Source organism: Monodon monoceros, unplaced genomic scaffold (genome assembly GCF_005190385.1).
Source record: "Monodon monoceros isolate NGI ecotype Baffin Bay Population unplaced genomic scaffold, NGI_Narwhal_1 Super_Scaffold_12, whole genome shotgun sequence".
NCBI lineage: Eukaryota > Metazoa > Chordata > Mammalia > Artiodactyla > Monodontidae > Monodon > Monodon monoceros.
The window spans coordinates 37175845-37190847 of record NW_021703768.1 but is presented as its reverse complement, the minus strand read 5'-3'; the positions used below and the strand labels follow the sequence as shown (position 1 = coordinate 37190847).

Below are 15003 nucleotides of genomic sequence, written 5' to 3'. Positions count from 1 at the left end.
CCCATCCCTTTACCCTACCACCCCTCTAGATAGGAGCAAAAGCATTTTTCTGGTTTTGATTTTTTTTTTTTTTTTTTTTTTGGTCCCTCATGTTGGTTTGAGTGATTGCAGTCCATGAAGTTAGCTTTTCAGGCACCACCGCTGCTATTTGTCTTCTGCCTGCCTTCTCTCTTGGTAACATGATGCTCATGTCTGCATTGTCAATAGCATATGCGCTGCTTTGTGGTGTCCTGTTGTACTCGTTTCTTCTCAAACCTCTCATATTGCAGAGCCATAGTACTACAGCACTGTAAACATCTGGGACTGGAGTCACACAGACCTCACACAAATTTCATTGTCATTCTTTTATTTTCAAAGTAAAAGTCATAAGTCTGTTTCCATGGTGTTGGTTTATCCCATAGGATGAGGTTTTCACCTCAGTACAAATTATGCCCCATGCTTGGATTTCTTGCCTTTTTCCTTTCTCCCTCCCTCTTTCCTTCTTTAGTTCTTTCTCTTCTTTCTTTCTTGCAGGGATGTGGGTTGGGTAGGGGGAGGGAGAACTAGAAGAGGAGGAGTGAACATTGTGTCTCTTCCTGAATCAGTCCAGCAAAGCCAGATTACTCTGTTGGCTTCCTTTCCTGCTTACTTTCAAGTGGTGAGACTTATTCATCCTCTATTGATTGCAATTTGAAAGGATCCCTGAGGCTATGTAATGGCACACTGAAGACAGTAGACAATAACATTTAAACATCTTTAATGACCATTTAGCATTATCTCAATGGTGGTTCCAAGTCACCTTTTCAAAGGATTTTTTTGTGTCAGTTGTTTGGGAATTCCAAGCATATATTTGCTAGCTAACTTAAATACATGAGTCATATACTTCATGATTCCTTAGCCCAGAAAGTATCTGGTATTAATGGGAAAGACAGTTAACAAGAACTTAGCATTATCTTTTTAAAATAAAGATTTACAAGAAATAAGACATTTTTCTTACTTGGGGACTCACGTACCTTCAACATTAACTTCTGTTCCTCCTCAGCTGCTATTTCCATTTACTAAAATTAACAATATGTTTACAAGTAATAAAAAAGATTTGTGTGTTTTAAAGTATTCCATTTGATGTTTACTACCAGAGATGTACCTATAGTCCATTACCTATATTTTTTCCATTCTTATTCATAAGAAGTGGCTGAAATAATGTCATTTTTTTTTTTGCTCCGAAGTAATTTGTTACCTGAATTTATTAGATATGATGTATAGATGTTATGGTTATTAATTTAAAATTTTAATACTTTTATTCACTTCTAAAACAAAAGAGTTGTGATATCATCCAGGTAGGACGATGGGGAAGTGGCCCAAACACTTACTGAAGAGTGAGCTGGGAGATAAAAAAAAAAAATTCACAGGGACTGAAATTCTTTGTATTTTTAGTTCATGGAAATAACTCAAAGAAATATAATAAAATTTCAGAGTGTTAACCTTGAGCAAAAATTTTTTTACACTAACTTGACTTTGCTATTGCTGTATTTTAAGTGTCTTTATGATGTGATGTAAGGAGCAATCTATAGTAGTTTATTTATGCAACTTAAATTACTGTTTTCTAAAATAATGATCATTGTGTGATTAACCATTTAGTAAATGGTTTCCAGTGTACACATTAAAATATCTTTTTACAGTAAGAATTATCTGCAAAGAGAAAAGTATATGATTTTTATCGTGTAAAAACAAGTGTGGGAAATTTTCATCCTGTTTAAAATATACTAATACGTCTTCCATGTGATAAATGATAACTAATAGTCCCTGTTAAAATTATAATATCATATAGTAATGCAATCCTAATCAATGGTTGAAAATGAAAGGGGGTGGAGCTTGCTATGTTAAATAATGTCAAACCATAAATAAGTTAGGTTTTCCAAGAACATCTGTATCAAGACATAGCAAGTGAATAGTAGAGGTTGAAACAGCTTTCATTTCACATGTGGCTGGGTAATCAGAATGCTGCTACAGTTTCCAGCTGGACTGATTCAGCTGAACTACATGGTATCATTAAGATATTGTCTAAATGTTGCATAATTACATGAGAACAAACTTTTGCTATGCCTACAGGGTAACCAGCCAGCCAGCCCACCAAATGGTAGCCTGTTAAATATTAGGGTATCTAACCTCTGAAGAGTGTCAGTTCCTTGTCCAAAAACCACATTTCAGTAACATTTTCCTAAACAAGTTATTAATTATTCTCAATACACAAAGCTGTTCTTTTAAGGTTTGCTTATTTGAAGCTTAATTTTCTTTGTTACTTTTGACCCTAGTATTACTGCTGCTAAAATACAGTAATAGCTTATCTAAGAGGTTACATGTTTGTGATGGTCCTGGGTAATTAAACAACTGTTTTACTGGCTTTTTGCCAGCAAAATGCTAACAAAAGAGAAGTAAGGAAATCACCCATGAGCACTGAAAAATCATTTTTAACTTCTACCTCCAAAGTTGGTTCCCAGAAATTGGATGGTTCTAAAAATATTACATGTGCTAGAGAAACTCTTCTCCATCTTGAGTGATTATTATAAATTTTTAGGGGTGGGGTATTTTTTGTTTGCTCCTTTGCCATTATATGAGAGTAGAATAAAGGGAGCAGTGATGAATTATGTTTCTCCTGCTATAAGTCTGAGAAAGCTTGAATAATTTAGAATAGCTGTGGCGTATCTGTCACTAGATATGCTCGGGCTCATTTAGGTTTGTTATATCATTCTTTACATCTAGAGCTTTGCCCTTGAAACATTACCACTCGTCTCCAGTTCTGGCCTACTAGAAAGGCTGGATACAGCTGTTAGGTACCCGTGCAACTGGAACCGGTGGACTTATTTCTGGATGTGAGTAAAACAGCTGTGGGCTACTCCCCTGATGGTCACTTATAGAAAAGGGGAGTCTAGTGAAAAGAAAATGTATCCCTAAACTTGAGAGAGCCAAGGATAGATATTCTCAAAATGGAAAGCCACAGTGCTTATGAGTCTTTTCAGGAAAGGAGTATGTGAGACATTAGAGAAATCAGTGTGCACTGAGTATGCAGTATGTGCCCTATTTCTTTAAGTATATATCTCATTTAACACTCATAACAGTTCTGTGATTTAGATAGGACTATCCACATTTTTCAAATATGAAAACTAACCCTGAAAAAAAGTAAATTACCCAAGGTCATTCAACTAGAAATTGACAGAGCCAGATTAAAGCCCAAGTCGATTTGGTTTTATCATTACTTATTTCTTCTACCTCGCTACTACTGACAACATTGCTGTCGATATATCAGAAGTAGACACCACAAAACTCTAAAAACCAAATTATCCAGATCCTTAATTGCTTTTTGCTGTGCACACCAACTGTTCATCAGAAGGAAATTGGAAGAGCAGTAAAATGACAGTGGAACAGAGTATGTTAAAGTTATTATTGCAGGTGTCTGCATGTTATCAGACAATGTTAGTGCATTCTCTGGGTGAAATCTCTCTTTTGATATTACATTTGAGAATATGACTGCTCATGGACACACAATGTACACATACATCTGTCTCACGGAAGGCATTAGGAATACATGACTAAGAAAAATCCATGAATATCATTGTATATAGTAATTGTTTACAGCTGAGGGCCAAATGTTTAATTGTTCCCACATGTAATAAAACAATTTGATTGTAAGTACAAGTGTGAAATTGGGCTGCTGAAGAAACTTCTGATGTATGACTCTAAAAGGAGCAAATCTTAGAGTCTTGAAGCTTTAAAATGACTCTGCAAATCAAAAAGGTATTTCACCACATAGAAATGACTGATTATTGTCTTGTAAATAAGGTTTACATTATTACTTTTTAATCAGGACTAGAGCTTATTTTAGGAAGTGAAATAAGAAAATAATTTTTGAGGAAAATAAGGACTTGAATATTATCTCCTAATAAATATACAACAGTTTTCTGGGAAGAAAAACCTATATACAACTTATGGCTTCCACTGGTGTCTTATTTAAGTTGTGGTTGTTTCTAGAGTTTGGTTGCATAATTTATAACTGGCAGCATTTAATCATGAGGATCGAGGATTTATGAAGGTGGAAGGCACTATTTAATGTTTACATGACACTGTCCTGTTACCTTTACTGCATTCCTACCATATGGACCCTCCACTTTGATGGATTTATCATAAATCCATTAAAAATGCACAATTACAGAGAGTTTCCTCTTTATAAACCTGATTTATAACCATCTACTACAAGAAACTCAAGAAAACAGTTGGCAGAAATCACATGCCAATACTGGAGTATGAGAATTCAGAGACACCAATCTCTAGGTCTTGAGTATTTTAGTAATCTATTACCGAAAGGCATGCACCATTCTTTAAAAACAGGTGTTTTCAAAATGATGTTTAAGCACAGAGCTTAAAAGAAGAAGAATTGTGCCTTATACAATGAAGGAAACTCCACTGCATGCATTTTTCCTCTACAATTTTACTACCCAGTTTAGAGCGAAAAGCCTTACTCCAGTTCATTTTTTAATGAACTTCTGGTAGAACCTGAATGAGCACTTTAAATTCCTACACAATTACCTTAATGTTCAGAGGCAAACCCCATTTATTATCCAAACGTCTGACTTTCCACAAGCCAAAATGTTGGAAAAAAGTTGATGGCTCATTTGAAATGGAGCTAATGTTCCTCACATTTATGAGCTGCCTATGAATATCTCCATCTTTCCTAAGCCTTAAATGTCTGTACACTTATCCAAAATTGCAGTACAAATGATATTTCTTTATTATGCTTCAGAAGGAAGAATAATACATGCGTATTAGTTCAAAGTGATTTTAATCTATCTTAACATTAATTCTGTGAACTTTGCAATGAAGAGTAATTCAGATGACGTTTTTAGTATTACTGTTCCAACATTTGTCAGCATTAATAGTTGATGTTTGCTTAGTGTAAGTAAAACATTAGCATTTCCCTCCCAGAAATTAAAGTTCTCCGTTAATTTTCCAGTAAAATTGGGCATAAGATTTATGTTAATTTTAATACAGTTTTATTACAATCTAGCAGAGTAATGAAAGTCATTTTGTCTCAAGCTTTTTATGCAGAAGTATCTTAATTTTTCATGTATTGATATATTGCAATGTTTTAAGATCATTTACCTTTGCCATTTGACAAATTGTGTTTGTTGCTTGGCTTTGCAGATTAAAAATATTTACTTTTCATAATTGGGACTTGTTCTTTCAGTGCCTGTTACCTCTACCTGTGCTGGTCAGTCGGTATAACAAGTGATAACCTAGAAACGTGCCTTTAAAATTAGTGTAAGAAAATATACCTGCACCTTGGGAAGCCACCAGTGACACTCTGGTACCGAATTAATGAATAAAATGTGTCAATGTTTTACAGAATTAGTTTAAAACCAAGTATTTATTTAGTACAGATTTTGCACAAATAGAAAATTTCAAGATATCTAAAAGGGAGCTGGGTCACCCACAAAATAATGACCTTAAAGATTTCCTTGCTTTTAAATCAGGTCAGTTGTATTCTTTCTTTGAACGCTATGTCCTAATTGGAACAATAAATCAAAGGTGACACTCAGAGTAGATTCCCATGTAAGGTGGACAACTGGACAGTGACTTTTTACTGCTGCTAACACGTGCATCCAATTACCATTTGATAGATTCATGGTGCTGGCAGTAAAGTATTGCCTCATTTTATACTTCACCTAATAATTCTTCAGCCTAAACCTGTCTACCTTTACCTATATCTAATCTGTCAGTATGTGTGTTATCATTAATGAGGAAGTTTCAAATGTTTGGCATGCTTCCTACAATGAGCAATGACATTAAGATATTAATGAATCATTTAATTAACCATAACAGATGAGGTAAAATATTAAGTCAATATATCCCCAACTTCACGTAACTGTCAACTAAATATAGCCTAATAATTTCACTACAATGATAACTTAATTATGAATAGTGGGGGTTAACTGGAACTTAATTCTAAAGAGCAAAATTAAGAACTTTAAAAATATTATTAACTTTAATAATTCTAATTAATCCTAACTGCAAAATTAAGAATTCTTTTAAACAGGCATTTTTCCATAATAATTATTATTTCCTATCATCATTATTCTTTTCTTTCAAGGACCTTACGTTAACATGTTTTACTGATAAACATATGTGTTAGTTCATCCTTAACCTTTTCTGAGGCACTGCCCCTGTTTGAGGATAACTTGACATATTCATAGAATCTACAATTCAAGACCCGTCAGCTGCTTTCTAATAGTTCTATCTTGAGGCAGTTATACGTCTGAAATAGCAGCCGTCTGAGGCATTGTGAATCCCTGATATTTTATCACCCCTTCACCACTTCATTATTTTCTCCTCCTTTTCTTTTCTTTTTTTTTTTTTTTCCTTTTCCCTCATGTCTAAACCCCTTACATACCACTTAAGCAAGAGAAAGTCATCCATTATCATTCCTTAGCATCCCATGTTACATTTAGAACCAGTAGCCTAGCTGTTTTTGTATGTATCACTTGGGCACATCAACAACCAAAACGTGTAGTTTATATTCTATGCAAAAAAGTCTTCAGCAATGCAAATTCAACATACTCCACCAGGTGCCTCTTCTCATTTTGAATCTCCAGTGAAGTCCCATTATCCCAGCACTCAGGCCAATTTCTTAAAGTTTTGCCTTTCGTGAAGTGGGCAAACCACGAATAAGCATCTTCTGAGAATGGATACTGATTGTCTAGTTACTAAACCATCAATCTGCATTTTCCCTTCAGGTTAAATATTCTGTTCCCAGTAACTCTCCCTACACATTCATTTCACCTTTCTTCTAAAAGTTGTTTCAGTGTATGCAACACTTACTAATTACTTTGTCAATTTTCTGACCTTTTTGCATTTGTCTGGACTCCTATAAGAGAAAGAAAGTGAAGATGATTTAGGAAATCAAATAATTATTTTGCTTCTTTTTGAAGTCATCGTTTACTTCAAAAAGATGAACACTAATTTGGAGGTCTTTAATATTTCCAACTTCCAGAACCTCACTTAGATTATAAAGCTTCTCTGTACACCCCTGCCAACTGTAGCTCTTTAAAATGAAACGAATGTTCTCATTTTAATACTGGTTATCAAAGGGGAAAAATGTAAAACGTACATGCATGTGTATTTCAGGCTGACCAAATATAGAAATGCACATAGCTTTATTAGAAAACATTGAGACACTGACAGGAGTTAAAATTTAAATTCATAGCATATGTGTATTCACATACTTCTCTCAAGAAAGAACCTTTTGGCACTGATTGCTGAATTAGATTTATTTTTATTATATGCAGAATCTGACTATTTACGTATGTTAGATTGGTTTGTTACTGTAATAATAATTAAAAGCTGAGCTTCTTTTTACAGTTTGTTTCAAATTATATAGATAGATCGATACAGATATAGACAGATGGATTTCCATCTATCTATAGTGATAGCTTTGATTTATTGATAGAATTATTAAAAAAAATTAACATTCTGCAACATGAGGAAACATGACGCTAATTTTTATATTATTTATGATCTGAAGTGAGATATATTTACAATGTTATTAATAACAGTAATTAGCAAGGTAGTAAGCCAGATTTCTAGGGCATTTTTTGGAATGTCTCTATAGAAGGATGTGATTCCACAAAGATGAAGAGAAAAAGTGCTAGGGATATTAATCAGATTATGGTATAAAAAGCTGGCGAATGAAACTACATAAATGCTTTAAAGCTGAAGCAAGAGAGATGGTAAAGAACATATAATTAGAATGTTAGAAGCCAGAGGAAAAGCAGAAAAGGCCATAGAGCATTTAGACATAGACTGTGAAAGGAGGAGGAGATGCTTTGCTGGAGTGATGAAGACAAGGGTTTTGAACTCTCAGGAAGGAGATCAAGCTAATGAGTAGCGCTGCAAAAGGGCTGACATGACAAGAAAGGTGTGAGGGAAATATAACCCAATCCCTGGCATTCAACTGGATGTTAAATTAACTGAAATGAGAACCTGTGATCTAAAAGGAATCCCACAGAAGTAATCGCAGCCACGGTATCAGAGTAAGGAAGGCTAAATCTGAGTTCCTGCTAAAGAGGCAGAAGGGTAGAGGGGTTAAAAGGGTGGGCTTTGATTAAAAGTGATTACAATTATGGGCCTGGATCAAAAGTAAGCTTTGTAGACACAGAAGTGGGTGCATTTGAGGCTCCAAACTGCCAGACAATAGTGTATCACTTGGGCAAGTTGTCATCAGTAAAACAAGGATATTAACAATACCTATCTCTTTTCTACATGGTAGAGATAAATGAGATCATTTATTCATTCAACAGAAATATATTAAGTGCCTGCTTTGTGTCAGATACTGTCTGACACTTAAATACATGCTGAACAAAGATGCTGGTTTTGCTCTCTCAGAGCTTCACTCTACAGACAATATCAAAAAAAACAGACAAATAAAGAGATATGTGATGAAAAATTGGGGTAACTGTATGGAAAACAAGCAGGGTACTCTAACAGAAAACAGTTGGGAACTATTCTAGGCTAGAGAAGCCTTCTGAAGATGGGAGGTAGGAGGAAGGGAACAGCATGGGGAGAGTTTGGTGCCTCCTCCAAGAAGTACAGAAAAGGCACACTGAGCCTGGGGTTTGGTGAGAAGTTTGGAGAAGTTGAAGTTAGCGTTTGTAGTAGCTTAACGGTGCCCTCATCAAATGGGTATTATATAAGGGAAAAGTAAATGTGATGCTTCTCTTTTTTCAAGGGAAAGTATCAGGAAAGCAAGCAGCAGATTACTTGATGAAGTGGAAACTAAAACTGTTAGAAAAAAGAAGGAATGAGGAATGCACTTGGCATTTTTTTAAAACAGAAATATTAGAACACCTGAAAAAATTTAAGGTTTGGAATTGTAGTATCCATAATGTTCTGAAGTTTGGGGGAAGCATAGAGGTTCATTAAGAGACTAGTAGCAGACATTTGAAAATTGAAGATGAGGAGAGAGTGAAGAACTAAAAATAAAGAATAGAAGGTAACAAATGTGTTCAAGGACAGAACAATAAAAAAGAACAAAAGAAAGAAAAACAACAATGACAAAATAAGGACAAAACAGGTAACCATGAAGACTAGAAGAAGACAGATTACTGCATTAAAGGAAAAAATAAAAGTGACTCAATTTTTAAATATTTCAAAGTATATCTTATATTTCAAGTTATGATATGGTTTTGAACCAGGATTATCACAGATGCTCAGCTTTCAGGATATTCTATAGTTAAACTTGTTTCTCATCCCATGACTGTGAACTTTTTGGCCCATACCCTCAAAGGGTTTGCAATCTAGAGATAGAGACAGATCTTCCCAGGTGGCTGGAAGGTAATATAAGGCAGTTTATACTAAATTCCAAAGAAGCAGGATGGAATTTAAGTAAACAGCAACCTGTAACTGAGGGAGGGATGAATGACAAGGGGAGTATCACACTGAGGATAAGGGACTCCAGATAGAATTAGATAAGAAGAAAGGAGTAAGAATATTCTAAAAGAAGGCACAGAACCTTACATGAAGTTTTCAGGAAACAACAGGCAGGCCACTGGGGTGGAGCAGAATTTACAAATTGGTGGGTATCTTATGAAATACAAAGCAAAATACACTAGAATGTGCCATCATGTGAGAGGGAAGTATGTAAATATACTTAGATTTGAGGACTTAAGTTCTCTGCTAAAATATTACACTTATATAGTTTGCATTTAAAATCGGCCTTCTCTATTTTATATTTGCTTTACTTTTTGAAGTAAAGAAAAAAGAGAAGGCAGAGAGATATTTGAAAAGGGTATAAATTATAGTATAATTGACATAACCTAAAAATATTAAAACTGTAGCTTGATCTGACAAAAAAACCCAGAACTACTTTCATACTAGGGACATGAAAAAGTAGTTCCTGTGATCTATACCAAATGGCTTCATCTTTAGCATTCCTGATTTGCTAAATGATCACTACTTAAAATTTTAAAATAGCTCCTCCTGCAGAAGTTCTTAACTTACACATATCACTGGGAAGGGGTTTTACAACTTCACAGCAGATTCCCAAAGGGAACTACTGAGGCATCAATATTACTTGCTCCACCTGTATATTTTTTCTTGTCATTGCCATTCTAAATTGTCCCAGATTTACTTCGTTTAGGTGATTAGGGGAAAAAAAATCGATTACAGCTCTTTTTCTTGTGAAAGAGTATACTTAAGTCTTTTAACGGAGCAGGCTGCTGACAGCATATATGCAACTGCATCCACTATTAAGACCGTGAGCTTTGCAGACAAACTTCTTGATGTCGAATCTGGGTTCTAAAACTGCATAGTTGTGTGGCCTTGGACAAAGGACTCCCAGGGACTTGATCTGTGCAACTGTTAAGTGAGGATAATAATATCACCTACCTGATCACTGTTAGAAGGATGAGTTTGTAAATTTACAAATGAGACTATAAATGTAAATTTCTCAATATAGGGCCTGTCACATTTTAAGAGCTCAAAAATGTTAGCTCTTATTACTGTTTTATGCTGTGACTACTGTGTTGTTTTGAATTATCCCATTTTCTGAAAAGACCCCTAAGTCATAAGATAATAAAAAATTAAACAGAAAAGCGATATCATATACCACCTTACTTTATTTTATAGTTTATAAAGAATTCTAATGTTTTCATCAGTTGGATCGCAGAAAAATTCTGTGAAATGGGTAAAAGAGTCACTGTTACCCCCATACTATCTTTAGATGAGAAGACTGAGTCTAAAAGTTATGGTGCCCAGACTGAAGTTATATAGTTACCATAAGTGAGGCAGAATTCAAACCTAGGACAGCCTTGGCTAGGGTGACCTTCCATCCTGGTTTGCCTGGAGCAGTCTCAGATGTGCCTCTTGTTCTGGCATGTTATCAGTAGCAGCCCATTCACTCTCAAAGTACCGCATTACAGAATCACCCTAGTCTTAGCCATTCTGATTTGTGTAAGGCACAAATCTACACAAGCCAGTTCTCTATGAAATACTTCAGTTTCTTCCCAGTACCTTCAAAATAATGACTTCATCTCTTTGCATGTCATGTAAAGTCCTCACCCCCATCTCCTTTCTTACTATACTCCCCATCACAGACATACTGAGTTGATTTTAGCTCCCAAACATACCTTGTTCCTTCACATGCAGCCTTTGCACACACTCCTAGGTCTGGCTGGAGTGATGTTCCTGCCCCTTGTCCCCTTTCTTTCAGGTCCCAGTTAGATGTCATCTCTAGGAAACCTTACTGACCACTCTACTGTCTCCACAGAACCCAACACTCAGTATCTAGTATTCTAACACAATCTCACACTTGATTAATTTACCCACCTAGTTTCCTCATACACAGAAAGCTTGTTGAGGGTGAACACTGTATGCATCACACTGACCTTTGCCTGCCAGCCCTTAATATGCTGTCTGGAATAGAATGGGTCCTCTCTATATGTTTATTTAATAAATTTCTCTTTTTAACCACGTGTCCTTGAGCCAAGACACTTAAGACTTTCTTTGGTCTCGTCACCTGGTCTGGAAAGTGTGATTAACATATTACCCACCTGAAAAATGCGGTTGAAGTAAATTATCTTTTAAAATTCCATTGAGTTCTAAGTTCTACAATTCTGAGAACTTAGAAGATAAATCAGGCCTCATTACTTAACTAAATGCTAAATACTTGCATTCATACAAACTTCCGAATGAAAGTTTGTGTAATCTTTGAAATGGGTTGTTTCCCATATTTCTCCTGTTTGCCTCAGGTTACTACTGACTGTTCAGTAGAGATACATGATGAATTTACTCTCTTTTAAAATTGATGCTGACTGTGGGATAGTTATTTATAGCTTCAGAGTTGTATTTGGGTTCTGGAGTAATTTGGTGACAATTAAGAAATGAGCAATTCTTGGTGATTCATTTAGAGAAGAACATACTGCAAAAGAGTGGGAGTAAAGAGATATGGTTCATGGCTTGGTTGTGTCAAAACATTTGCTGTGCAATCAGGCACATCATTTACTTTATCTTGGCCTCAGAAACTTAATCTATGAAATGAGCATATTAAACCAAATACAATTATTAAAATATTTTTGTTCATTGTTTCCAAGGTTAAGGACTGGATTCTAGGAGCATACCTATTTTAGGAGATAATAACTATAGTATGCTGAAAAACAGTCACCCAAAGATATCAGGTCCTAATCCCCAGAGTATGTGAATGTGACATTTATATGATAAAATTTTTGCAGATGTAATAAAGTTAAGGATCTTGAGATGAGGAAATCATCCTGCATTATCAAGGTCAGTCCTAAATGCTATCACTTGTTCTTATTATAAAAGAGAGACGGAGATTAGACACACAGGGTGATTAGATAGCAGAAGGCAGTTTGATGATGGAAGCAGACAAAGAGAGACATAAAGATGCAAAGCTCTGGCTGTGAAGACGAAGGAGACAAGAGCCAAGGAATGTGGCTATAGAAGCTGGAAGAGGAGGAAACCAGATTTTTCTCCCTAGAGCCCATGGAGAGAGCTTGGCCCTACTGATACCTTGAATTGGGCCCAGTGAAACTAATATTAGGCTTCCAGCCTCCAGAACTGTGAAGGAATAAATTTCTATTGTTTTAAGACACCAAATTTGTGATAATTTGTTACAGCAGACACAGGAAACCAGCACAGGTTTTGATACCTCAGAGTGGGGTGCTGCTATAGCATATACCTAAAACTGTGGAAATGACTTTGGAACTAGGTAATGAGTATGGGCTGGAAGTATTTTGAAGCACATGATAGAAAAAGCCTAGATTGCCTTAAATGTACTTTTGGGAGAAATATAGATATTAAAGACCCTTTGGTGGGCTCAGAAGGAAGTGAAGAGCACAGTAGAGAAAGCCTGTGTCACCTTAGAGAATACCTGTATCTTCATAAAGAGAATGTTGGTAGAAATAGAAATATTAAAAATGCTGCTGGTGAGAGATAGGGGAAATAGGGAGCACGTTATTAGAAACTGGAGGAAAGGAAATTCATGTTATACAGTGGCAGATACTTAGGTGAACTGTGTCTTATAATTGTGTGGAAAGCAGTAAGTGGTGAACTTGGAAATTTAAATGAGGAAGTTTCTAAGGAAAGTGTTGAAGGTGCAGTCTGGTTTCTTCTTGCTGCTTACAGTAAAACATGAGAGGAAAGAGATAAAGTGAAGAAAGAACTGTTAAGTAAAATGGAACCAACACTTGACTGGGAACTTCTCAACTTATCCAGACTGCAAAAGATGCTAAATTAAAAGATTCATTATTCGGAAAGTATGCTCTAAAGAAAAGGACAATGGTGTGACTGAACAGCTTATGCTAGTGCTTGTGACTGACGGGTTCCCTCAGCCATCTCAACAGAAGCAAGCAATAGAAATTATCAAAGATCTGGGGAGCACCATTTTGTCTACTGACATGAATGCCTGTGATATACACAGGAGACCCACAAAGTTTTTGAGAACGTTATATCAGCAGAAGCACTGCCTGCTTGGACTGAAAGAAACTGAGATAGGACAAAATGAAGGAAAACTGTCAGACTCCCCAAATTCTACAAGCAGGAAACAGGCTGACAAAACCATTCAGCTGCAAACACATACTAGCTTTCAAGTAAAGGAAGGGTCATGGTGAGGGCAGATCCTTGGGCAGAGAAGGCAGAACCACAGACACAGAAGCAGGACCCTCCAGCCACAAAGGACTAATCCCAAGTCTTGAAACCTAATGGAATTTGTCCTGCTGGCTTTTGAAATTAGTTGGGACTGGTGACCCTTTTCTTCCTTCATTTTTCCCTTTCCCTTTTTTGTAATGGGAATGTCTGTAACACTAGTACTATGCCTTTCCCACTGTTGTATTTTGGGAATAGATACTTTATTTTCAAGTTTTACAGATCCAGAGATATAGAGGACTTTTGCCCCAATATGGATCATACCTAGAGTTTCACCCATACTTAATTTAGGTTAGGTGATGAGACTTGGGATTTTTGAGCTCATGATATTTAAATGAGATTTTGGACTGAAATTCATACTATGATGTGTGGAAATTTGGGGGGATGTTGGGGTGGAGTGAACATACTTTATGTATGGAACGGATATAAATTTTGGCGGTCCAGAAGGTGGACTGTAGTATGCTGAATAATGACCATTCAAAGATATCAGGTCCTCTAGAGACTGTCATACTGAGTGAAGTAAGTCAGACAGAGAAAGAGAAATATCGTATGATATCACTTATATGCAGAATCTAAAAAACAAAAAAATGATACAAATGAACTTATTTATAAAACAGAAACAGACTCACAGACTTAGAGAACAAATTTATGGTTACCAGGGGGAAGGGTGTTGGTAGGGGAGGGATAGTTAGGGAGTTTGGGACTGACATGTACACACTGCTATATTTAAAATGGATAACCAACAAGGATCTACTGTATAGCACAGGGAACTCTGCTCAGTATTGTGTAACTACCTAATTGGGAAAAGAATCTGAAAAAGAATAGATACATGAAAATGTATAACTGAATCACTTTGTTGTACACCTGAAACTAACACATTGTTAATCAACTATACTCTAATATAAAATAAAAATTTAAAAAACAAACAAACAAAAACAAAGATATCAGGTCCTAATCACTGAAATGTGTGAATGTTATCTTATGTAGTAAAGTTTTGCAGATATGATTAGATTAAAAATCTTGAGATGAAGAGGTTGAGATTATCCTGGATTATCCAAGTGAACCCTAAATACCATCACAAATGTCTTCATAAGATAGAAGCAAAGGGAGATTTGACATACAGAAGGTAGAGGGTGATTTGATGATGGAAGCAGAGAGAGATCTGAAGATACTATACCGTTGCCTGTGAACATAGAGGAAAGGCCAAGAACCAAGAAATGTGCCTCAAGAAATGTGCCTTCCTTGAAGAGGCAAGGAAGAGTTTCTCTCTGAGAGAGCCTTCAGAGGGAATATGACTCCACCAACATCTTGATTTCA

General features: G+C 35.9%; 1 protein-coding gene across 1 annotated transcript in view; it reads left to right on the top strand.

Annotated features, from left to right (window-relative positions):
* Window positions 1–15003, top strand: part of FGF10 (fibroblast growth factor 10) — an 82376-nt gene that overhangs the window by 2205 nt on the left and 65168 nt on the right. The window lies entirely within an intron of this gene.